General features: G+C 39.8%; 1 protein-coding gene and 1 long non-coding RNA gene across 2 annotated transcripts in view; both read left to right on the top strand.

The window, feature by feature from the left end:
- Positions 1 to 25,235, top strand: part of mccc2 (methylcrotonyl-CoA carboxylase subunit 2) — a 75,327-nt gene that overhangs the window by 7,148 nt on the left and 42,944 nt on the right. The gene's annotated exons all lie outside the window — the stretch shown is intronic.
- On the top strand, positions 6,060 to 6,560 carry LOC104942585 (uncharacterized). The gene is made up of 3 exons (XR_798026.1): positions 6,060 to 6,150; positions 6,311 to 6,379; positions 6,532 to 6,560. It is a non-coding gene; the product is annotated as an uncharacterized lncRNA (long non-coding RNA).

Raw genomic sequence — 25,235 nt, 5'->3', positions numbered from 1 at the left:
TAAAACTCATTAGGTTGTTATACACAAACAAGGTCTAGATTCAGATTTAACTTGAACTGAGTCATTAGATAAAGTGTCAGTTTGAGTCTTACTTCTTATACTGTACATTTTAGAAAGTTGCTGAAAAAACAGTGAAGTAAGTACTTCTAGTACCAACAATAAACAGTTAATAGGAACTTTACAAAAATCACCCAAGAAACCATTGGAGGGGGATTCAAGACCCCATAGTAAAATAATAGCTTCATTGTACTACAAAGAATAAAGCAGAGAAACATCTCTACCACAATAAAGATAATACCGTTTATTTAATGTATTGTGGTAAATTATCAGACTAAGCTTTATTTCAAGTAGTAAAGTGACTTAATACATGTTCTTAAGTTAGTTTATATACCACCTTATCACAGGGTAGTCCAGGATAAAAACTAACAGCGTGTCAGAAGCTCAACTATGGAGCGTTTAAAGAGGGGAATCTTCAGGTTCCCAAGCTTATTGGCAAACTAAATGTTTTTAAGAAACCTTTTAGTTGTATGTCTCTCAAAGCACTTCCACAGATATAGACTTAAAAGCTAAACACAAAGAATTGCACTTTGACAACAAGGCTGGTCAAGATAAATATCAACATGGGTTATGTAGAGATTTACATACTACATATCTAAGTATCTGTATAACAACATATTCCTCCAAGTTGCAGGACCATTGACAGACTGTCGCCGTGTAGCATAGCGCACATTTTACACTCCTGAAAAATGTCAATTTGTGGGAATATGTGTCTATTCACATATTGCATTGACTTGCACTTACAGTAGTTCACCTGAATTAGGTTTAGGCAGTTTTTATAAACTGTCCACCATTGGAGTGGAAATAAGAGAAGCTTTGACGGAAAATTGTCAAGAATACAATGAACATCAAAGCCTAATTGTCAACACTTGACAAAACTGAAGCTTTAAATGGCAATTAGGCATTTAATTTGTGGTATCAATACTGCTCTTCAAGAAGCCACTTGAGAATAGTTTTACATATTCACTACAAAGCACAACCCCCCAACCCAAAGATGTTGCTGTGTGAAGTGAATGTCACATACTCACTTACTTACCAATGGCCCTGAAGACTACCCATAAACCTTGAGAATTGCTATTGAAAAAAAACACCTAACATAGTAAAGAGGTTACACAACATTAAACAGAGTTTAATCCACCGTTAAACAAAACAATAGGACACAGAGAGATGGATTCCTGAAAGGCGAGAATGTGTAGAAACCATGCTGTCCCTGCCCATATGTGTGCTACTACAACGCTCATTCACTTTTAGGGTTAAAGGGTTGAGTGGCAGAATTTAGACAAAGTCCAAGGCTACAGCTGTCCTTCATTAATCACACTCCTCAGCCTAGCTGCCCTCTCAATGCTCTCTCATTGACTCGGGGATAGAGGAGCACTCAAATCTGATAATATACCGAGGGACATGTTATTGCCTCCCAGATGGCATAAGCCGATTCTCAGAATGTAACACATGGGAGGTGTCACCAGAGATGTGACTTGCCAATCACAACAACATGCTGAACATGCTGTCTCCTCCTGCAGCACACTATCAAACACACATCACTTCTTCAGTCTCTGCCCTCTGAAAATAAATCCTCTGCTCTACCATGCCAAACAATAAAATCAGCAAGAGCATTTCAGGACACAGTCAGCTCAGTCTCACAACTTTTGGACGAATTGTTCACGGTTCTAATGCGGACATTACATTTTAATGAACTGCATTTTCAAGAGTGTTTTATCTCAAAAGTTATTTAATTATTGAAAAGCGTTTCTTCACACACACACATACAGAGAATTGCCATCAGGGTGTTCTTTCGTTTCCGTTAACATCTAATGGCTACGTTGTGATATATTATATTTTGGGGTGGATTTTCCTGGACTTTGAGTGTGGTGGGTATTGATTTGTTGATTTAACACCATTAGTAGAGGACACTCTAATTTACACTCTAATCTCATTACATCTCACTTACTCTTATGGCACCCAAGCAACACTCAGCTAAATTGAGAGTTGCTCAAAATATCACATAAAGTACATTATCTGTTGTATATTTTAAGTCACTGACATATTCCATCATCACTTATAAAAGTAGATCTCTGCTATTCTACACTACGAAGAAAAACAGATCATTCTAGACCAGGGGTTTTCAAAGTGTGGGAAGGTGAGCCACCCCTCAGAGGATATAAGAACAGCTGCGCCCCCCCTCCCAATTATTATTGCTATTATTATTATTATTATTATTATTATTATTATTATTGTTGTTGTTGCTATAATGCAGGGGTATTATTATCCAGTGGAAAGTCCTTACCTACTGGCCTAGTTAAATCAAAGTGGTTACTTTTTTTTGGCTGGGCAGTGTAGTTTTACACCGTCTTATTTGACTGTCTCAGGACTTAAAACAGTTTTTTGGGGGAAGACCCCCACAAAGAAAAAAAAATATTTACACACTTAAGGTCATCATCTTAACAGTTTGTTATGCTCATCGATTCATCCTTGAAATTCTCGTTATTTTTTTCTCACGCTGCGCCTCCCCTGAAGCTCTCTGGCGCCCCCCCGGGGAGGCCGCCTCACACTTTGAAAACAGCTGTTCTAGATCATTTAATTTTCCAGTCAAAGTTTTTTCCCAAAGTCATAGAAGACATATCACACAATAGTGTTCATCCATTTTAGAGCGTGCTTCATGTTAATGCATGTACAATTGATGTCTTCAAATGTGACGTTTTTTTCTGCAGAATACACTCTGGAGCCGTGTGAGGATCCCGGGATGCCTCGGTTTGGCCAAAGAAACGGTTTCACTTTCGGAATCGGAGACACGTTGTCTTTTTCCTGTAATATGGGATACCGCCTAGAGGGGGTGCCAGAGGTGATCTGTCTGGGAGGAGGGCGGAGAATGTGGAGCTCGGCTCTACCAAGATGTGTCGGTATGTGCTAGCGTTACTGCTCATTTTAATGGGTGTTATTTGTTATGTAACCCCATGGTCCCTTATGTGGTAGAATAATACATTTGTCGATGTTTCTTGTAAACCAAAACAAGTTTCTAAAGACACAAAGACATTTCATATTTAGAATTAAAATGTAGATTTTAGGTCGCCAAAAGCACGGAACATTTCAGATAGTTCACATTTGGTATTTACCATTTGTGAAACGCACCTTTTGAAAGTAATAACAAGCCATTTTATGTCAACATGTCAAACTTTGAATTACTGATGAGAAAATAGTGTTTAGTTTACTTTTAATTGCCATCCTCACAGTGAAAACACAGTATAGTTGTTTTACAGTTGTCTCCAGTTCCACAAACATCAATTATATTTAAAATATGTAACAGAGGGTTATCCTGTAGTGACCTGAGAACCACTGGGCTGCTGATAGCTTGAGGTTTTTTGCGAACATTGTGACCTGTGAACAGATGAGGAAAAAACATTCAGAATGCTTATCCACAAGGCCAATTCTGTTTGCTTTTAAAAGATAGTGAAGGACATGCCATAGCACTATTGTGAAGGCAGTGACTAAGAGAGGAAAGCTTTTAGAATAATGCGAATCAGAAAGGAAGCGATTTTGATATTTCCACTTTTACGGTGGAATTCAATTCTAAGCCTACTGTACCCTGTCCTTAATTTTCAGTTTTAAAATTGGTTCCAAAAAGGAAATACAGTGGACTAAAATAACTGTTGTAGTTTTTGTAAAAGCAACCTTTCAGTTACTGGATGAACAATAAATGTCAGAGATATTTCTTTAATGTTGAGTCATCAGTGGGCAGAGAATGTTGCAAACACAATCCTTTATCAACTTTTAGAATGATTAGTTTTACATTTAGGGACCTTATCAATAATTTGACAGATTGTTTGATTTATAACTAGAGTATTTTATGAATCGTCATTTTATTGTATGCGTTTCGAACTTGTTGAATGAACTGATGTGATAATGACAGATGAGGCAGAACATAATAGGGCTTATGTTTTGCTCCAGAGTAGTAGAGGCTGTAGGTTAATGCGCCAAATTAAACTCTCAGTTAAGAAACTCAACAGTCTGTCATCTACAGTGGAGTTTTACAAGCAGCAAACAAACACGTGTGTGTGGAGGCAACATGAGGTTAATTGTAAATGCATGCATACAATTAGCTGAAGGAAGAACCTTTCTATGAACTATACGCTTAAGGAAACACAAATTGCAGTAAACAAACATCAATAATAATTGAAAAAGGTTTTACCTTGGTGAACATCCTGAGTGATATCACTAATGGATAATGTACAAAGACAAAAGCAAACTGAAAAAAAGCGCCTTAAGGTAAAATAAGCATAATTATTGAGTTATTTTCTCCCTAGCTGTTTAAAACATGTAATGGAAATCATTGAAATATTGACTTTACACACAAACTCCACACATTAGTCAGCTAACATCCTGTATGTAATTGTTAGATTGAGGACACAATACATTAAAAGAGACTGCCAAAGAAACCATTTTTTTCAAATATTTGCTAATGAACCAGGATAAAAGTAACCACAATGCAAAAAAAAGAATACTTTTCTACTGTCTTTCAATAACCAAATGAATTCTAATGTAGATGATGAGTTTACCCACAGGGATCAACACAGGGTACTCATAACTTCAAGGTGTTTCGAGCAAGAAATGTGTAAAATGTGATTTTATTTGAGTGCAAATGCGGAATCAATAGAAGACAACTGGACTCCTTCACAGGATTGTTTTCAGCAACACCATTACTACAAAGCTCTATTAAAACACCAGGCACCATATTTAACTTTTTCATTTTAGATGGCTGGTGAGGATATTTAAAACAGCAGCTTCACGTGTTGTTTACAGAGCCGGTGTTTACGTCTTTGCAGAGCCTGATAATGCAGAGAGGTGGGAGGTGTTGCGGGCCGAGGTTCTGAGCTTCAGTGCCGTTTGCTATATTTAGTGCCTGTGTGTTGTTTTGCATTGCTGCGTGATGCGGTGCACATCACAAAGGAGGAGTGAACACTAGAGGAAAAAGACTTATGATGTGCCAGCTTCTAATAACTTAGCTCTGCAAACCTTTGCATTGTGCTTTGTGTTTGCCTAGTTTGTATTAACTAAGGGATGTGCTTCTCAGGTTTAAAGTATTGCTTCAGAGGCCTTTGTTAGTGGGTTTCACATGAGACTTTCTTCGCCTCCCCAGTGAGTCAAACATATTGTTTTCATAAAGCACTGTCCAGAAGGGAGTTGGAGAGGTACCAAGGAGGTGTCATTGGTTTTTCAGAAAGTCACAAGTGCTTTTTGGCTTATTACTGGACATTATCTGCCACTCAACACGGAACAGTAGAGAATAGGAAACTTATGAGAAGCGGAAGAGTAAAGCAGATTGAAGCAGAAGAGGGTTAAGGAGGCACTATTCATAGAGAGGGAACAGAGAGAAAGAGCAAGAGGGAGGGAGTTGAAGAGGGAGAGGGTGGAGAGGTAATTTTCTAAATGGAAACTGTAGCAGCGTGATTTATTGACGATATGACAGCTGTAATATGACTATTACACCAGTAGAGACACAGAGAGGGGGAGAGAGGGAGGGAAAGAGGAGAGGGACATGGGTACCGCAGATGGAGGCCACATGTGAGAAGTGCTGCGGGCGGATATCCTTAGGTAAATTAGTTTCTCAATTTAACCGCCTGCCTATTCTCCTCAACTGAAGTAGATGGCTGACAATACGGCGGTTTAAAAGGGTTTTAAAATGACTCACAAGCACACACTATAACGTATCTGTCCATTCATTGGGAAAAAAGGAATAATCATCTTCTATATGATGACATTATATTTTATACTAGGCACTATATTCCTATACTCTCTATAACTGCTCGTACAGTGGACTGAATCTGGTGTACTATGAGCCTGAACCATTTTATAGCATGGATTTTTTAATGTGTGGCATTTTCTGTTGCATAAGAAATGTCAATGTCTTCCCACATGTTCTCACCACGTCATTATCACACTCTTAATAATCAAACCATCCATTTTCGTCTTTTTGAATGCTCTTCTTTCTTCTTTCAAGCCGAGTGTGGTTCTTCAGTTATAAACAATGAAGGGATCATTCTCTCTCCAAACTATCCAATGAACTACGACAACAACCACGAGTGCATCTACAGCATCCAGGTACCTCATCTGTACATCCTAACTGAGGTTAATAGAAACCCTGGCACAAGTGTAAAAAACATTATGATAATTAGGGAGTGTTAATGACTATCTGCATATATTTGTGAGCGCTTTAATGGCGTACTGTACAAATCTAATTTGTATATCATGTTTACTTTAGGTGCAAGCTGGGAAAGGCATCAACATTTCTGCTAGAACCTTTCATCTGGCCCAGGCAGATATACTAAAGGTAAACACACTCACAAACACACATTCAATCGCTTGAAACTGCTCTGTGATGATAAAAAGACACAATTCATCAAAAACTACACTTTAACCTCAATGGGTTGTTTAATGTTACATTTGCATCTCAAATGGATTGTTCTGTGATTATTTTTACAGATTTATGATGGTAAAGACAGCACAGCCCAGGTTCTTGGAGCGTTCACGGGATCATCCATGTTGGGCCTGACGCTGATCTCCACATCAAACCACCTCTGGCTGGAATTTTACAGCGATTCAGAAAGTAATGGGGAAGGATTCAAACTGGTCTACTCCAGTAAGTGCACAGATCAGGAAATACTGTATACATGCACAAAGCCTAAACTAGTCAAAACCGGAAGCTGAGGTTAAACAGTATACACAAATGGTTGTATAAGAAACAATTGTACCCTCTTCCATTTATCAAACCTGTGAGTAAACATCACTACATAACCTCCCTGTCCCACAGCTTGGCAATTTTGCACAAAAGTAACGTAAACTGTTTTACGTTAATTGTTCTGTTCTGGTAGTTTGTTAATTTCTCCCTATGAAGAGACAATGTCAAGTCCTTCGTAACGATTTTGGGAGATTCCAATGCATTACATCTCAGCTAGCTTTTAGTTATGTTATGTTAAATAAGGTAAAACTGCCGTAGACAATGACACCACCTGAGAAAACATGCTACTCAGTGTGGGAGTCACATTACATGAGCAATTACATTTACTAATTTCTCACAAATGAAGCATGCGCTCAGAATCAATTTCACTCCAAATGGTTCTCATTTGTGAAACCAACACACAACTAATTGTGAATTCCACAGCTGACATTATCACAAGAAACGTATACTGTTTGATGACCAAAGATTTCAGAGCGCTCTGATTTCAGCGTAGGATGGGATGTTAGAGGTGCTCTCTGATGTTCACTAAAGTACACCCATGTGTGCATGTATCCTCTAAGAAGCATAGTTGGAAATAAAACATATAATTGCACTTGTGTACTTCTTTTACAGTAGACATGAATATGTGTCCCCGGTGTGTCAGGGAACTCACCAAGTGTCAGGGAACACAACCCTCTCTCTTTTCCTCCATACCCAAATCTCTAAAAACGGGGCTGCAACGGATCTGATACAGACTGATACAGATTTGAAATATCTCTGACGTCAGGAACGAGGAGCTCCACCTACTGTATATGGGCATCTCTCCACCTATCAGGAGAAGACAGCCACGGCCATTGCCGTTTGAAAAGCGCTGGAGACGCTGTAGTACATAGGCCAGGCCTGTAGGTGGCGCTGTAGTCTGCCACAAAAGCAGCAAAGAAGACTTCTCAGATTCAGCCCTTGCAAAAACAGGGCTAAAAAAGAGCAAATAGAGCGAAATGAAGCATGGCTAAAATGCATGATCTGTTTGGTATTTTGAAAAGAAAACTTTGCAGAAATGTTTTATATAGGTATGGTCCTACAATATATTTTTCAAATATAGCATGATAGGTCCACTTTAAATGAAGAGTGGAGCAATGTTTACTCTGCACTTTAACTTTCTTATACTGATGCGGATAGAAGTTAGTTAGCTATGCAAACAAGAGGCATTATCTTATAAAACACTGCAGCACTATGGTTTGTTTTATAATTATGATACAATTCTAGATGTGCAACTATTCACACAACTTGTCAGGATGATTGCAGCTGTGTTCAGATTGGCAAACGGTAAAAGAACATCTATGCAAACGGTCATTTTTTAGGATTTAGACATGCACCTACTGCAGTGTTCCAGGAGATAACTCAAATCCTGATACACCCCGTCTTCCAGGTAATATATGGTTACGGTCTCATAAGGATACGCTATTTATATATCCCTTCCTATCCCACTCTCCAAAATCAAGCACATGAATAAACTGAATATTCTGCATATTACCATGGAAACAGAGCTTAGACAGAGTGTGAAAACAACATTAAATTGGATAAGGTGTATATGCTCCAGTATCACTCATAATATTGGGATGTCTCATGTATCCTTTCCTGCTTGTTTTTTATTAAATCTGGAAAACAGGATCTGTGATATAAATAAACAGAATATTTGAGTCTGCCAGATATTAAGGGGATATTGGGCATCTAAACAAAACTAATTGTGTTTTCTCTCGTGGCTCTCAGATGTCCCTGAGAAAGTTTTCTTTTAAAGTGTGCGCTGTAATGATCCTTATCTGTCTTTTTCTCTTTCTAGGTTTTGAGTTGTCCCACTGTGAGGACCCTGGCGTGCCTCAGTTCGGCTTCAAGGTCAACGACCAAGGTCATTTCACCGGGAGCAGCATCACATACAGATGTGAGCCAGGATACACTCTGCATGGTGCCACCACCCTGAAGTGCATGACAGGCGAGAGGAGAGCCTGGGATAACCCCCTGCCTTCCTGCATCGGTACGTCCCTTTCCTTTTACATTTTTGAAAAGAAGTGCATTGAAAAGACTCAAGCTGATGTATACAGACACACAAAGGCAAGCACACACTCAATTACAGGATGAACCTTGAATAGCACTCTGTAATAAGCTTGAGAGGGAGAGGTGAGGAGGGTTCATTGTTGCTTTGGCTTTCACTGATATTACGGCATTTTTTGATGTATGATAGGCGGTCCGTAGTGCTGCCATCTGCAGACATGATTCCATGTATTTGTTAAATTGCCACACAGCAACCCAAGGCCTAATACAGGCATTGGTTTAAATTGAAAACAGATATTTTGTAACATTTGTTATAGCCCAAAAATTAAGAGATGATGACATCCAGCTGTTCTCAGTGTAAATATCACATTTAACCCAGAACTAAAAAAAAGCATCTTTTAAGTAGCAGTAAGCAATATTGTACTGACTCCACAGTATTGCTCTACACTGCAGTGGCGCTCAGCTTTATGCAAAGTGTCTGCTCACCGGACATTCATTCAATAATCTGGAAAAAAAGCAGATGGAATCCCCGTCTTGATTTTCCCATGAGATCGCACAGTGCTCCAGGTTTAAAGTCTGGTTGATAAGCCCATTTATTCAGGAGAGTTTACCACCTGGACTCCCTCTGGCCAATTGACCCAATTCACTTCCTGCGGTGTCTCCTGTAGACCGCCATCTTCGCCCCCTAGATGCTAGGTGAATAGGTGACAAACCTATTTATAAGAATAGTTTCATAAACACAATTGAATTGATTTGGGTTGCTCCTGGGAACTGTATCAATTTGCAGGCCATTTTATGTGAGCCATAAAACGCAACGGGAAGCAACTACTCTCCGAGTATTGACATAATTCTAAATATTTCATTATAATCTCATGGCCTTTTAATTCATTTTTCATGACTTCAAACTGATGGGAAACTACAAACCACAGCTGTGAATATTGATGTCAAGATGTCACTATTAATGCATTATTATGCATCATATGGGCTGCAGAACTCAAACAGGCACGCTCACACATTCATTAATATGTTGGTATATATGTCTGAATACCTGAAGCTTGTTTGGAGACATACCTTTACAGTAGCTTTGTGGTTGAATTAATAAATGTCCCAATTAAACCCAAACAAATGCTACAACTTTACAGAGTGGCACACAAAATGGCTGCTGCAGCTGTGCCCCAGATGGGAGCTATAAGGATAACAGCAGCTCAATGTTTTAGGGACCTTTCTTTCCTCATCGCTGCCTGTGAACTTTCTGATTTTGGATTCAGCTTAATAAGTCTCTCTCCTACTCACTATCAATAATGAAATACTCATAAAAGCACTGTCTGATATTCTCTGACTTTATATTCAAGCAGTGGCACACAATGACCTCAGCTAACCTTCAGTCTTAATATTATATTGCTTCTTATTATTACTCATAGTGTTTCCCCCTTGGTTCTCTGAGGTTTTTTTTTTTTTTTCATCTCCTTCTCTCTTTTCTCCTCCATGTCAACCCCTAATATCGCTCCTATTACTCGCGTTAATATATTCCAGTGAGGGGAGGGGAGCCTGAGGGAGGGGGAACATAGGGACGGAAGGGGAAAAGAGAGGGGATGAAGATTGTGGAAATGTATAACCAAGAGAGACGAAGAGAGAAAGGGGAATTATTTTCTGTTATATAATGTGTGGTGGTTTCTTCAGGGATGGTCAGCACTTTGTCTCTTCTTCTCTGCTCTCTCTGTGCGTGAGAAAGACAGAGAGTCGCTGAGAAAGAGAGTTGGCTTCTTTCTAAATCCATTTGTCTCCGTGGTGACCGTTAAATCACTGCTCAGCGGCTGCTGAGGTGCAATTTGTGGATCTGATTGCCTTGATCAACAATTGCCCCAGACAGATAACTGGTTGACTTGTCATACATCAAATACACTGTTAAATACACACACTCATCAATTACCCATTGGTTTTAATTGATCTTGGTAAGGTTGTCAGTGTGCTTATCAGACATTAAGATGTATAATACAGGCTCATTTGTTTATTGCTTGATATTAACAGTGTTCATTTTGTGTGTGGTTCTTGTAGCCGAGTGTGGTGGCCGTTTTAAGGGGGAGTCTGCAGGGCGGATTCTTTCCCCTGGGTACCCTTTTCCTTACGACAATAATCTGCGCTGCACTTGGACCATCGAGGTGGACTCAGGAAACATTGTGAGGTAAAGTAGACCATTTTAAATCTTCCCACTGCTAAAGTAAAAATAAGAATGTCATTAATGTTAGTGCCCACTCCAGTACTTTTGAAAAAAACATTAAATTGAAAAGTAATTTCCTCTGAGTTAGTGTTTTTTTTCCTAATATAATTATTGAAGGAAATGATCTCACTTAAAATTAAATGACCAACCACACATTGTTTTTATCTGAAATGATTTCCATAATAGTCTCTCTGTGAGTTGTTGGTTTTAAAAAAGGAGGCCAGTTGTATAAGTTTGGAATGGACTTTAAGAAAATGTATTTGTGAATTATTGAAGGTATAATATTTCTATTGTTGCGTACCTTTTTTTCTTTATGCAAATTACAGTCTCCAGTTCTTGGCGTTTGACACAGAAGCCAGCCACGACATGCTGAAGGTTTGGGATGGACCACCTGAGAACGAGATGTCTTTGTCAGAGCTGAGTGGGTCTCTGCTCCCCGAGGGACTGCACTCCACACTGAACACTGTCACTATTCAGTTTGAGACAGACTTTTATATCAGCAAGTCAGGATTCGCTATGCAGTTCTCTAGTGAGTATTGTCCAAACTAATGTCCTTACCATCCTTGAAATTAGAAGTTTTTCTGAGACTCTGAAATTATGTATTTCTGTATCCCTATTTGACTCAGAATATCTGTATTTCCCTTATTTGACAAATCCAAATGTGCAAATGTGCAATTGGATCAAAAATGGAAGAAATCCTTCTCGTAACTTAATTTGACCAGCCAGAAATTATCTTATTTAATAACACAGGAGCACACAGCTACTGTATTCAGCAGACACCATTAGCTCCAAGCTAATGCATTAGCTAAATAAGCTCTAGATAGCCTGTGTGATACATATTTTTAATCACCCTCACCTCTTTCTCCTCCATGCTCTTCTTTTTCCTGTGGCCTCTCTCCCCCTTTGTCTCTCTTTCCAGGCTCTGTGGCTACAGCCTGCAGGGACCCGGGTGTACCAATGAACGGCAGTCGTAGTGGAGATGGCCGTGAGCCGGGGGATTCAGTGTCCGTTCAGTGTGACCCAGGATATGAGCTCCAGGGGGACGAAAAAATCACCTGTATACAAGTGGATAACAGATACTACTGGCAGCCCAGCCCGCCTGTCTGCATAGGTGAGGAGCCCAGCTTCCATATATCCATAGGGACATTCAATATATGTGCTGCATACCAGCTGCAGTTGTTAAGGGCTGATTACCTTGTTCAAGGACACGTCTGTGAGAGACTTATAGAAGGGCTGTGTAAAGAAGATAATGTCTCCTGAACTTGCTTCTCATACAGTGTGATAATATTCCATTTGCTGCCCACATTTCTCCATGCTGCTGCCTGTTATTGAAAATGTCATAACTACGACTTACTTAAAGCAATAAAAATAGTGTTGATTTTAAAAAATGTACTTTAGTGAATGTAAAGGTTAAAGTACTTTTAGACTTTATTGACCTTTGCTTGTGTTTCCGTCACAGCTCCATGTGGAGGAAACCTAACTGGCTCCAACGGATTTATACTGTCTCCTAACTACCCTCATCCCTACCCTCACTCCAAGGACTGTGACTGGCTCATTGCTGTCAACTCTGACTACGTCCTGTCGCTGGCGTTCATCGGGTAGCTTTCTTGTAAAATCAAAGTTCACAGATTTAAAACATTTTTTAAAACATGTATTTCCCTGAGTGGCAGAGTGAAATTGATTAGAAATACAGTCTTCATTGGTTTCATCATTTGACTTTTTGTTGCTAGAATAAATGTTAAGAAATCACCAAAATCATTAGGATTAATCATATAGCAACACAAAATATCTATCTGGTACATATTAAAACATTTTTGTTACTACCAGTCCTAATTTTTTTTTTTTAGAAACTGTCAGCAGCAGCATGTTTTGTGTTTTACTGTATGAGCCCTCAGAACCATTTGGACCATGACATGTTTTTTTTGGAAAAGTGGGCGTTTAACCTAACTATTACTTAAAGGGGACCTATCATGCAAAATGCACTTTGTGATGTCTTTTATACATAACTATATGTGTCCCCGGTGCGTCGGGGAACTCACGCAGCGTCAGAAAATAAAACCCTCTCTCTTTTCCATCCGAACTGACGTCAAATCGGCAGCGGACCCACAGAAAGTTGCTATCAGAAACAATGCCTGACGTGTTTTGGACGTCTTTGTTTACATTAGCAAGCCTCGCTAACACTCAGAGCTAGCCTGTACTGAAGAGCACATGTTTCAAAAGCAGGAAATAAAAAAATAACTCACCTTGTGATAAACCTGCAAGAGAAAAAGCATTTGAGCTCCATACTATTTCAGAAATAATCCTTGACATGGTTTGAACAGGATGGCGTTTGATCAAAAACGAATTTAACTTTATCTCCGGTAGAATTCTAATCAGGCATTAGCTCCGCCTCCTCTTCTTTCTTTTTTTTCAAGCTAAGGACCCAAGATCCGCGTTTCTCTAACAGGGCTTCAAAAGAGGGGTTTGAGCAGTATGAGGGATGGCCACAATGGGTGATCTGTTTGGGATTTTAAAAAAAGAAATTCACAGATATGTTTTGTATGGTATGGCCCTACAATACATTTTTCAAATATAGCATGATAGGTCCACTTTAAGGCTGCTCTCTGACCAAATATTTGCATGCTTTCTATTATAAAAAAAAAAAACAATACAAAAAAAAAGTGTTATTGTTAACTCTTCCTGTGCCTATTTTCTCCCATCTGCTTCCCCCTACCTCCTATATTTGTTGTTATCTTAATCTCTAGTTTCAACATTGAGCCAAACTACGACTTCCTGTATATATACGATGGTCCGGACAGCAACAGTCCTCTGATTGGTAGCTTCCAGGACAGCAAACTCCCAGAGCGGATAGAGAGCAGTTCGAATACAATGCACTTAGCATTCCGCAGTGATGGGTCTGTTTCTTATGGCGGTTTTCACCTGGAATACAAAGGTAAAATATTCTCCGAATAGTACCACCATCTCTTAAGTACTATAGTGTTTAGCGCTGGAATAGTTTTAAAAGATGTAAGAGGCCAACAGCACAGAACACAGATTTTGTATTCTCTGGGAGATTCAGGTCTTTTCAGCAGAGGATTCTTAACAGCAAAGACACATTTCACTCCACTGTCATTGGTACACATCTACACTATAGTCACAATCACGTAAGAAAAGCAGCACCCAGTAATTTACTAAGCAGTCAGTAGTTAATGATTAATATGTTTGACTAGATGTCCCTAGGAAGTATACTCAAAGCACATCTGTTTTGATTAGCCTATGATGACATGAGATAAAAAAACTAAATAAATAGAAAGACACACAGCCCAACTGGGAATGTATTTATCGCCACTTTACAAAACATATTTCTAATGTACTATGCTTGATGTAATTGCCTCAGGAGCTGTTGTTTGTCTTTTTCTGTTGTTTATAAGCGAGGTAACATGTTTTAGATGTCTCTGTAATGTATTTAGACATATTTCATTTTCACATTGACTCCCGCATTACCCCTTACCGCTCAATACAAAAGTACATTTGCAGTTAATCCCCCCACACTGACGACAGTGTGCGTCATGCTGATTTTAAGATGAAAAGGAATGATTGCTCTCTCAGTCCCTATTGAATTAGGGTTTGTTGAAATAGTCAGTCATAGTGGCGAGTTTGATTCACCCAAAATAATCAACATGGGCAGCATGTGGACTCAGGAATTAAGTCTTGTGTTTATGCAGGGTGGCCGCTAATCTTGTAGGAGGGGAGGGCTGTAGCCATAATTTACAAGGTTCATGTAGCATAAAAAAAGCCGGGGGATGAAGTTATCGTTCTCGCTCCATCTTTGGTGAAGAAGGCTAAGTCAAACAGACTGTTTTAAAGGCCAACGAAATGCCTGCCTCATTTGATTACGGCTAGGGATATAGTAATTATTAATTTTACTTATTATTTATGTGTGCCTGTCGGTTTTTATATACCTCATCTTCTCTCCCACATACACACTTGTTCTCTCTTTCCAGCCAAGCTGAGGGAATCATGTTTCGACCCAGGTGTGGTTCTGAATGGGACCAGGCTGGGATCTGACTATAAGCTTGGATCTACTGTCACCTTCTATTGTGAGGCCGGATATGTTTTGCAGGTAATAAATAAATAAAGGTGGCTTTTTGGATGAATGAATGGGTGTGAGGTTGGTTGGTTGGTTGGCTGGTTGGTCGGTCGGTCGGTCGGTCGGTCGGTCGGTCGGTCGGTCGGTCGGTCGGTCGGTCGATCGGTCGGTCGGTCGGTCGGTCGGTCGGTCGGTCGGTTGACTGGTTGACTGGTTGACTTGTTGACTTATTTTTCTGGAAGTATAATTGTATTTACTTTTTTCTTCAGGGCTATTCTACCCTCACCTGCAGTATGGGAGATGATGGCAGACCTGGGTGGAACCGAGCATTGCCGAGTTGTCAAGGTAACACACAATTATACAGAATGGATTAAAGCATCCCTACACACACAACCTAATTTTATGTTGGATCAAAAGTGTGTGCCTCTTTTCCTGTCCTCATGTTATTGCACATTTTTATGTTCTTTCTCCAGCTCCCTGCGGAAGTCGTTCTACAGGAACAGACGGGACTGTTTTATCCCCAAACTTTCCCAGAAACTATACCTCTGGACAGAACTGTGTGTACTCCATTTCTGTACCTAGAGAGTTTGGTAAGTTCCTCCTAAATAGACATATTGTGGTGTTACATTTATGTTTATGTCTCTACAAAATGGTAAAACGCTCTAATATGACAGTGAAGGTGAAGGGATAACAGTAGAGAACCCGAAATGTCATATCATCTCTTTCGACTCCACTTCTATCGATATAATTACCGGTACTAACAAAGAATTGCTAACAAAGCACTTATATACTAATAAAGGGGTAGACATTAAGGGTAAAATGCCACTGGCCCTCCGGGCCGGTGGAATTGTATTATCACTGGCCCCACCATTGTAACCACTGGCCCGGAGCATTCGTCCAAAAAAAATCGACTAATAATGAAGAAAATGAACACATTTGTTGTAATAGTAATTTATGCACTAACTACATTACTACTTGTACTACAACATTTGAATCATCAGTTCTTCCTCATTTCCTCAATTGTTCATATTTGGTTTATTAAAATAATGATATTGTGGTCATTGTTAAAAAATGTCAGCTATTATTATGAGTATTATTATTAGTATAATGCGCTTTCTGCCGTCATTAGGAGTTAGAAATGTAAGGGCTATGTATTAAATTAGAACCTTCATTATCCTAAACTGCTGGGACATTTCCCTAAAGCCAATACCTTTTATATTTTCTACCCTTCACTTACTTGTCAGCATAGGTCAGCATTGATGTATAGAGCCGACAGAAGACCTTGTTTATATTGGCATCATATTGAGAGGTGCAGTGACGTGTCCTAAAACCAGGAAGTATAAGCTGCTGGTTCCCTCGACAAAAAGCAATGGGATTTCTCCACAGGGTTTTGGAAAAATGCTGGAAATAAGTTCTGTGGAAAACTAACCTGTTTTGATAAATGCACGTTTTGTNCATTTACACACCTAGACAAGTACCAACCATATACTTGTATCTCGCCATGTCTGTCTGTCAAAATGACGGACAGCGAAAAAGTCTAACGCCAGGCTTATTGACATGGCGAGATACAAGTATATGGTTGGTACTTGTCTAGGTGTGTAAATGTAGCCCTGTAAATACGATGTCCTTTTGTGTTATCTGTTGTTTTATTTTCATGTTGTAACCTACTTGCTGCCATGTTGGACAGGTCTCTCTTGAAAAAGAGATCGATGATCTCAATGGGACCACCTGGTTAAATAAAGGTTTAAAAAAAAAAAAGTGTTTAAAAAAAAAAATATATTTTTTCAAAATTATTATTTTTTTTAAAATCGCGGTAGATTTTGTCAGTCTCACAACGGTATTGGGAAGTTTATTTACCGCGATACCGCGATATTCGGTATATCGTTACATCCCTACAAAACAACATTTGACCCAGCCTTCCTGATCGATACACTCAATATTTACAATACAACCTATGATATTTTGGAGATTGTTATCTTATCTGATTCCCTAATGACACTTCACATCTTGCCTGTTCAGAGACTTGAGTCTTCATTTACAGAATCAAAGTATGATAAAACATACCTGTCGAATGTAGCTTTTATGGAGCGTCCAGGCTCTGATTCAATCACCCACTCACAGCTGAGGGAATCTTTATAGTAACCTGGCCACCCGGGAGACAAGATCACTCCAGTGGGGGCTGAATAGTGGCCTCCGCAGGGGGCTGGAGGAGGGGAGGGGGCAGACAGAGAACACTGGACATCAGACAAATGACATGCATGTCTTAGCAGTAGTTGTTTGTGTGGGCATTGACTTCAAATGATACTGTAGTTGCCCCCAGATTGGTCTGAGTCTACTCTTAACTTCATTAAATGTTGATGTGTGGCGAGTGAGGCCTAATACTAGAAAGATCTGGCAGGATTTAGTAAGTTATGTTCACCAGCTTGCCATTAAATGCCCCGATTGTACTTTTATAATTTAAGTAAGTACAGTACATGGAGGATTCAAACTCAAGACCTCTTTTTAATTGTCAAATATATGTACATAGCAACCAGAGTGAAATTTAGAATCTACATTTATCTAATCCTAATAAAAGGAGCAGTGGGCAGTTACTACATGTATACAGCGCCCAGAGGACAGAGTGAGGGTCTGATGCCTTGCTCAAGGGCATTTTAGGCCTGTCAAGGGAGTAAACAGGCAATTCTCAATGTACCACTCTTCTTGGTCTAATCGGGGACTTGAACCGGCGACCCTCTGGTTCCAAAGCCAAGTCCCTCGAGCTTCTACCACCACAAAAGATGGCAATCAATTCAAATAGCATATTCATTATAAACATTCAGAGAACATGAATTATAAATGATATTTTTTTAACACAATGTTGACACAAGGGTACATTAGCCAGATGCCGCTTTGTTCCAGTCTTCTTTAAAACTTGATCTTGTTTAGGGTTCAACTTGGTGTCTGAAGTCAATTTGTTTTGGTCCGTACCTCCTGAATACAAGTAAGTGAATTTGCATCCAAGTTGTTATAGACAGACATTAGCTACAAAGGATCTGGGGACATTAAATGACTTGGAGCATAATTAACATGCTTTTTTCTTTGTACCGTCGACAGTTCTAATGTAATTATATCTGCAGCTGGAGTTGCAGTCAAAGTATTTACACTGGTCGTGCACATTTCTACTTTGCACTTTAACAAAGCAGCTGATCAAACTTTGCCTTAATGCCAACCTTGACATATTATTAATGGTTTAAATGGCGATGTAATGACTATGTTGTGGATGATTAATGACAGTGTTATTTTTTAAAACCAATATAATAATTATGTATGGTAAGGCTGCACTCAAATTGGATTGGTGTTATGACTAATAAGCAGTGTTTTTGAAGGACTGTTTCTTTTCACATTTATACCACACCAGGGTGATAATTACCTCTAACACATTCAAACATTTGTCATTAACTTCAATACATTTTGGTTGAATGTCATCTTTAAAAAATGTATTCCTACATATATCGAACAGTAAAGGGTTTGATATTCTTAAATGCTAGTACAGTAAGCTAGTAGTATTTCTTAAAACAGTCGCAGCACCTGTGGCGGCAGCATAACAATAGATCGTTCCCTGGATATTCACGTTAACTGGACACCTCCATATCTTGTTCCCTCTGTCGAGCTGACAGCAGATCATTTCCACCTCCTGAGTCTTTAAGCTGCAGTAATGATGTTATCTTGGATGACATATTGTTCCCGAGTTAATAGTTTAATCAGCCATCAAGTGGGTATTTACCTTCACATTTAGGGATGGGCCCACTCCACATGACTTTCCCTTTCTCTAACTGACAGGTGATGGTCTCGGATCCTTGGGTTTTGATGAACCCGTCCTCGCAGACCACCGAGATGGAGCTGCCGAGCTGAAAGCTGTCTCCGAAGCGGCGAGCGTTGATGGGAATGCCAGGGTCCGGGCACTCATTATGCCCGAAGGCTGGGGTAAAAAGTCACAAGTGGAAACAGATATCATGAGGACAAAGTTGGAATCCAAAAGTCAACAGAGAGAGACAAAGATGAGAACAGTTATTAAAGAATATGACACTTTCATACTAGATTATGATGACATTTCTGAGAACTTGTCATATACTGTAGATCTATAACTGCAGTGTGGCGTCTTTAAGTGTTCACTCATGGCCAGGAAAATGTCTCCTTTAATCTGTCTGTTCTTTATTACTGCTTTAATGATCTATATCTCTACTAAAAAGCTATTTTCTCCAGCTACAGCATATTTGCACAGTGCTTGGGTTTGATCTAAGCAATGTACTTTTTTCTTAAAATGCATAGGAGCATGTTTGCTTCAGCATATGGTCTGGCTCAGATAAGAAGACCATAAAGCCAAACCTAGCATTGCTCATGTTGGTCCAGTTAAAGTAATTGTACAGAAAACTTGAAAATGTTGTCTGTTTGCTGTCAAACCCCGCAGTGACGGGATGAGATCAATATCAATTTCCATTTCTGTTTGTTTGGTATGGAGACGTGTTTAGACTGATTTAGCTCAAACACTGCAAGCAAGGGCAAACAGTTTGCCACCATCAAACATGAACAAATATGCCTTCCAACAAATCCAAAAAGATCTTATTTACTGTATATCTTGTGTATCCTGTTGTCGAGACAGCTAGTGATCAATACATCTGAGAGTCACCTGGGTTTTGATCAGTTATAAAAGTCTGCACAGCTGACAACTTTACAATAAAGACAGAACTGCTGAGATCTAACTTCTCCTGAAACATTTATATCCTGGCTTTACTTTGACATGGGTGAACTACTAAAGTTATGATGTTAAAAAAAGCAATTTGGGAGTTTTTGAATGGTTTGCAGTTTCACTTCTTATAGAACAAGACGATTTGCAAGGCTTAACACATCCTGGCACTTTCTTTGTGCTGGACGCACAGACGCACAGAGAGATGGAAATATGACTTTTCATCTGACTGAGTTTGAAAACAAACAAGTCAAAAGCCTTTCCTCCTCTTTTTTTTCATTATTAAGTCCTTTTTTTGCAACCTACACCTCTATTCGTAGATGCTACATTGACCACATGACACCTCATTAAAGTGTGTCTTTAGTTTTTTTACAGAAATAAAGGTGGGTGTTGTCAAGGCCTCATGCTTGTTAAGTGAATTAAAGCAGCTTCTATTCAAGGTCAAACATCAAATATTTGAGGAAAGAAATCACACCTAGTCTTTCCGCCTGTTGTCATTACAACTAAACAAAATTATAACGAACTAGGTATTTTTTTAGACCTAGTTCAGGCCAGTTAATGTTTTTTTGAAGTATAGTCAGATATACTTTTTCAGAGTTGAACCCCTCATTGTCATTCAGGTCCAGGTTAAAAGTAATGCGTACAATTCATATAGTTATATGAGCAGATCTGTTTCAAAGCGAAACAATATCACAGACTTTTGAAGCTTCTGCAATATTCTGCTGCATAATAAAATAAATGTGACCCTTCTTAATCTCGCCATAACCAAGTTTCACACCTCAAGTCGTTGGAAAGAAAGTATATTATCAATATACTCTCGATACATTAGACCCTGTCTGACAGCACAGTAAGTCAAATAGGTAATGCTCCTGTATTAAAATAAGGAAAGTGGTAGAAATAGAAAAATGACATACTACTGTATGTGATATTAAATCCTCTTCCTGACATGGAGTGATCGGCCTGAAACTCCAGCCTCACTGTGTTGGTGTTGGACGTCAGGTGGGATGGATTCTCAGCTCCAGAGAACCTCCCGATGACGCCCGCATCGTTTGTCTCGCCATCTTTCACAGTTAAGGAATCGTAGGGTGCTTCAAGGTCAAAGTCATTAAATGCCAAGTGGATTCTGGAGCCTGGTTCTGATTGAATGAGCCAGACACAGTTCATGTTGTTCCCATAGCCTTCTGGGTAATCTGGGGAGAGGACGGTTCCCAAGGGAGCTGTGAAATTTGACATGCAGGGGACTGTGGGAGGAAGAGGAGCACAGGAACAAACACAAATGTGGACAGACAGACAGACAGACAGATAGATGGATGGATGGAAATGGGGAGACAGAGAGATGAGGGGACATTTGGAAAGGAAAAATAAAATGGGGGGGAAGAGATGCAGAGAGACATTTCCTGTTAAATATTCATCGTCACAGCATCATCGGTCATCATCAGCTCAAGGCCATAATAAACTGTCACCATGGTGACAGGTCAGACTGAATGTTATCAACAGCACAGCAGAGCACAGGCCATGTTATTCCCTCTCTGCAGCCATGCCCCCGAAAATAAACAACCCCATGATTTTAATACTTACATATGCATATGGGGATGTTCGCTGACCACTGGTTGTTGTCTTGGCAGGAGATGGTTTTCTCTCCAATCAGCTCAAAGCCAAACTGGCACTCAAACCTCAGGATTCCTCCATTCAGGAAGCTGTCCCCTTCTCTTACTCCATAGAGAGGAGTCCCAGGGTCGCCACAGCTCTCCTTGTCTATTTCTGTTTCAAAACGAGGCATTAACATGTGAGTGTTATTCCTCTGAGTGATAGACCTACATTGTTGTGCAGAAAACATAAAAATCATGCATCAATAAGCCAGATCAACAGACGGGCTGACAAATTTGTTCATAACATGATCAACATTTATTTTGAGGCAGTACCACATATACAATATCCTGCTGCTTGAAATACTCACAAGAACAACAAATCTGTATAAGCTGCAGCAGAAAATAAGCACCAACTAATGTAGTATTAACTCTTATTTGGGTAACATTTGCAAACAACTAATGTGCCAAGCTGTTTAATCAATATTTTAAGACTAATAAAGCTTCACTTCTTCAGCATTGGCTTGCAAGAGAATGACTTACAGATTGCTGGTTGTTGGTCTTTTCAGCATTACAAATAATTTGGGGTATTGCTGGCCAAATATGGTGACATCAATCCCTACCAAACTTAATAAGAAACAAGACAAATAAAACAGGAGAGATAATATAACGTGCAGAGTTTCTAAAGACCTTTTGTTCAAAGTCTTTATTCATGTTTTTCTATAAACTGTGGATAAAAATTACATGGATAAACAAATTTATACTGTATGATTATACTTGTTTTGTCTGGCATCTTTTTCATTTTTGCAAAAGAGAACGATCACAAACGATGCTGTTTAAACATGTACTGAGATTTATTTCATCAACTTGAGTATTGTCATTACATATATTTGTCAGCTATTTTATCCGGAGTATGGAGTCTAGCTTTAACACCATGTGTGGTCACCATGCAGTGTTGTGCATCCCGAAACACCCAATGGCCATCTTCCCCTGCTGTGAAACACCATGTCATGCAGCAAGAGCTCATCATCCATTTTGAACAGAGATACTGTATACAGTACTGCAAACCCAATAGTCCTGCTGGGAAATGATTGGCTCTTGGTTTGCTGCGTTCGGCGAATGTCTTTAATGGTTGTGCGTCTTAGTTCACGTAGCCTAGAGCAAATTTGCATCCATCTATTTCTGCCTGCCTTCTTCCCTGAGTTCATAACACCATAACAAGTCGAACCATGAGGTTCCATGAATCTCTGGTTCTATATGAGGGTGCCACTGTGTCACCATAATTCTCTTTACATTTTGAGCACCGTATTTCAGAAAATATCCCTTCTATTTCCCCAGCCTGCCTCTGCTTTATTCCCCTGCTTTCCACTCCTATTTTAGGTATTATTTACATGAGTGGCCCTTAGTAGGAAGCAAAGCTGTGTTTTATTGTTTGTGTGTGTGTGTGCCTGAGTGCACGTTTATGATGTATTGCATTAATTTCCATCATGACATCGTCTTTATGAGAACCACAGACTCTACCAATCACAACCTGCCTAACACACGTGCTTGTGTATGAGTACATGCACCCTATGGAATAAAATAGAATAGAAAACAAATTGCTTCAGAGAAAAAGCGGGCACACTGTCGGAACATTCCTAAGCTACTTCTTTCAAACACATACATGCATCACATAAAGAGAGCCACACAATTACAGTTAGTCTCTGCCTTAGTATCACGTACAGGCATACACACATTTCACTCTCTCACACACATACACACCCAAATAATCCTTTTTTTTTTGTAAAGACAAAGCTGACAGATTCACAAAGGGGATTAGGCTCCTTCAAGTGAGTGAATGTGTTTGTACCTCAAAACTATGTGATTTCACATCCAGCCCCATTCCAATCGGTTTTATACTATTCCATCTTGCTCATACCAAACCATCCATGGGAATACACATCAATACACACAAACACAGAAAAACCACACAAACATAACAGAAGTATATATATGCACTACCTGTAAAGATATGGGAGGGTAAGGTAATGGATTGTGGGGGGGGTAATGAGATTGGAAGGAAAATAAAAGCTTATTGGCGGTTTCTGTGTTGTGACCATTGTGAAATTGATTTCACGGCTAGATTGCTAATAGTAATCCAATGCTCAACGCATAGCAGCCTGTATAGTGTAATGTTTGCCATATGCTATCAAATGTCTCTTGACACTTCTGGTTGTTGCTGTGCTTTTATTGTCAATATGTGTATCCCTTACCAGTGTCTCCACAACAGAAGGAAGCAGTAAAGACATTAAACCACATCAAATAATAATCAAAGGTAGCAGTAATGGCCAGAAATGAAAAGGGATTGAGTGGAAGTTGCAAAGGGAGAGCCTCAAATTGATTTGTTTCAATTGTAGACATCAGCGAGGACAGTCTGTTTGATAAAAATAATCTAATAAATTACACCCACAATGATGACATTGTTTCCAGCCTCTCTCAGGTTCCAAACAAGGCCACTGCGGAGCTTTTGAGGATTCATTTGATAGATGTGTGTGAGAGACACATCAATTTCCTCTTCTCATTAAAACACACCATCCCTTTCGGGTTTAGTTACATAAAGTCCGCAAAATGTTTTGTTTTTACACTTGATAGTGAAACTCCCATATACCTGTAACTCTCTGTAAATTGGATTTCTGTATCGCACATAATAATTGGGTTGTTTTTCTTTGATCTTGACACATCTTGGAGCAAAAATACATCACTCCAGAGGGGTTTAAAAACTCCTCTACTACACGCCTGGCTCTGTCTCATGACCCTGTAAAAGGCTACTATCATCAGTGAGTTTCACGATGTGTCCGTCCAGATCTTTACAATCTAGGAGCAGAATGTACTGCTCAGAGAACAGGACACACTCAGCTCAGGCATTTTTGTAATTTGTGTTCCCCAGTGATGTTTCTATCATTCCTTCTCCTCACCTGAACAAGAATCCCAAATGTATGTAATGTGGTGACCACGTATTAATACACTGGTTCATAATTCACACATGGAACTGCAGTTGGGCTTTTGTTTCCACACGGACATGTTGTGTGTTCCCTTTATATAGTGTGTGCCCTCCTGGCTCTCTCTCTTGTCGACCCGGGCTGCGACCCGACAACATGTCCTTTGCAGCTCTTGAATAAAGTTCCATTTTGCACCTTCCTTGCACCGCCTCTGTCTCCCTATCTCTCGGCACTACAGTAACATAATTGAGCACAAAAGTACTTTAGTAGAATCTGTTACATGAAAGAAGAGACCGTAATCTATAAACTGCAACAAAGTGAAAATGTGAAGTTAAAAGCATCAATCTGGTGCACTTTGAGAGCGGTGCGTTCACACCTGCCTTGTATAGTCCGGTTGAATCGAACCCTGGTGCGTTTAGCCACTTGGTGCGGTTCATTTGGGTCGGTGTGAACACAGTCCGAGACCTCTTAAGTGAACTAAACAACCGGACTCTGGTCCGCTAAAATAGGTGGTCTCGGAGCGCTTGCTTGCGAACTCTGGAGCGGTTTATTGCTGGTGTGAACGCAGTTCGCACCAAAACATAGGAAGCGTAGTATTTACATGTCACAAGAACGAGGNGACCTGCTGGGTCGACCAGCAACCCGATTGCTGCCTCGTGGGTTGGTTTCTTCGGCTGCGCTAGCTGACGGCGACTAGCGGCCAACCACGTGGGGCTAGCGACGGCTAGCAGCTACCCATGGCTGCCAGTTAGCGGCTAACGGCTAGCCGCTAGCGGCTTGCGGCTAACGGCTAGCTGTTAACGGCTGTCGACGTATTTCTGTTAACATCTGACTGTTAACAATTTT

The sequence above is a fragment of the Notothenia coriiceps genome, unplaced genomic scaffold, assembly GCF_000735185.1.
Source record: "Notothenia coriiceps isolate Sejong01 unplaced genomic scaffold, NC01 NC01_scaffold00000339, whole genome shotgun sequence".
In the NCBI taxonomy this organism is placed as follows: domain Eukaryota; kingdom Metazoa; phylum Chordata; class Actinopteri; order Perciformes; family Nototheniidae; genus Notothenia; species Notothenia coriiceps.
Note: the sequence above shows the minus strand (reverse complement) of the source record. Positions and strands in the feature narration are given on the sequence as shown.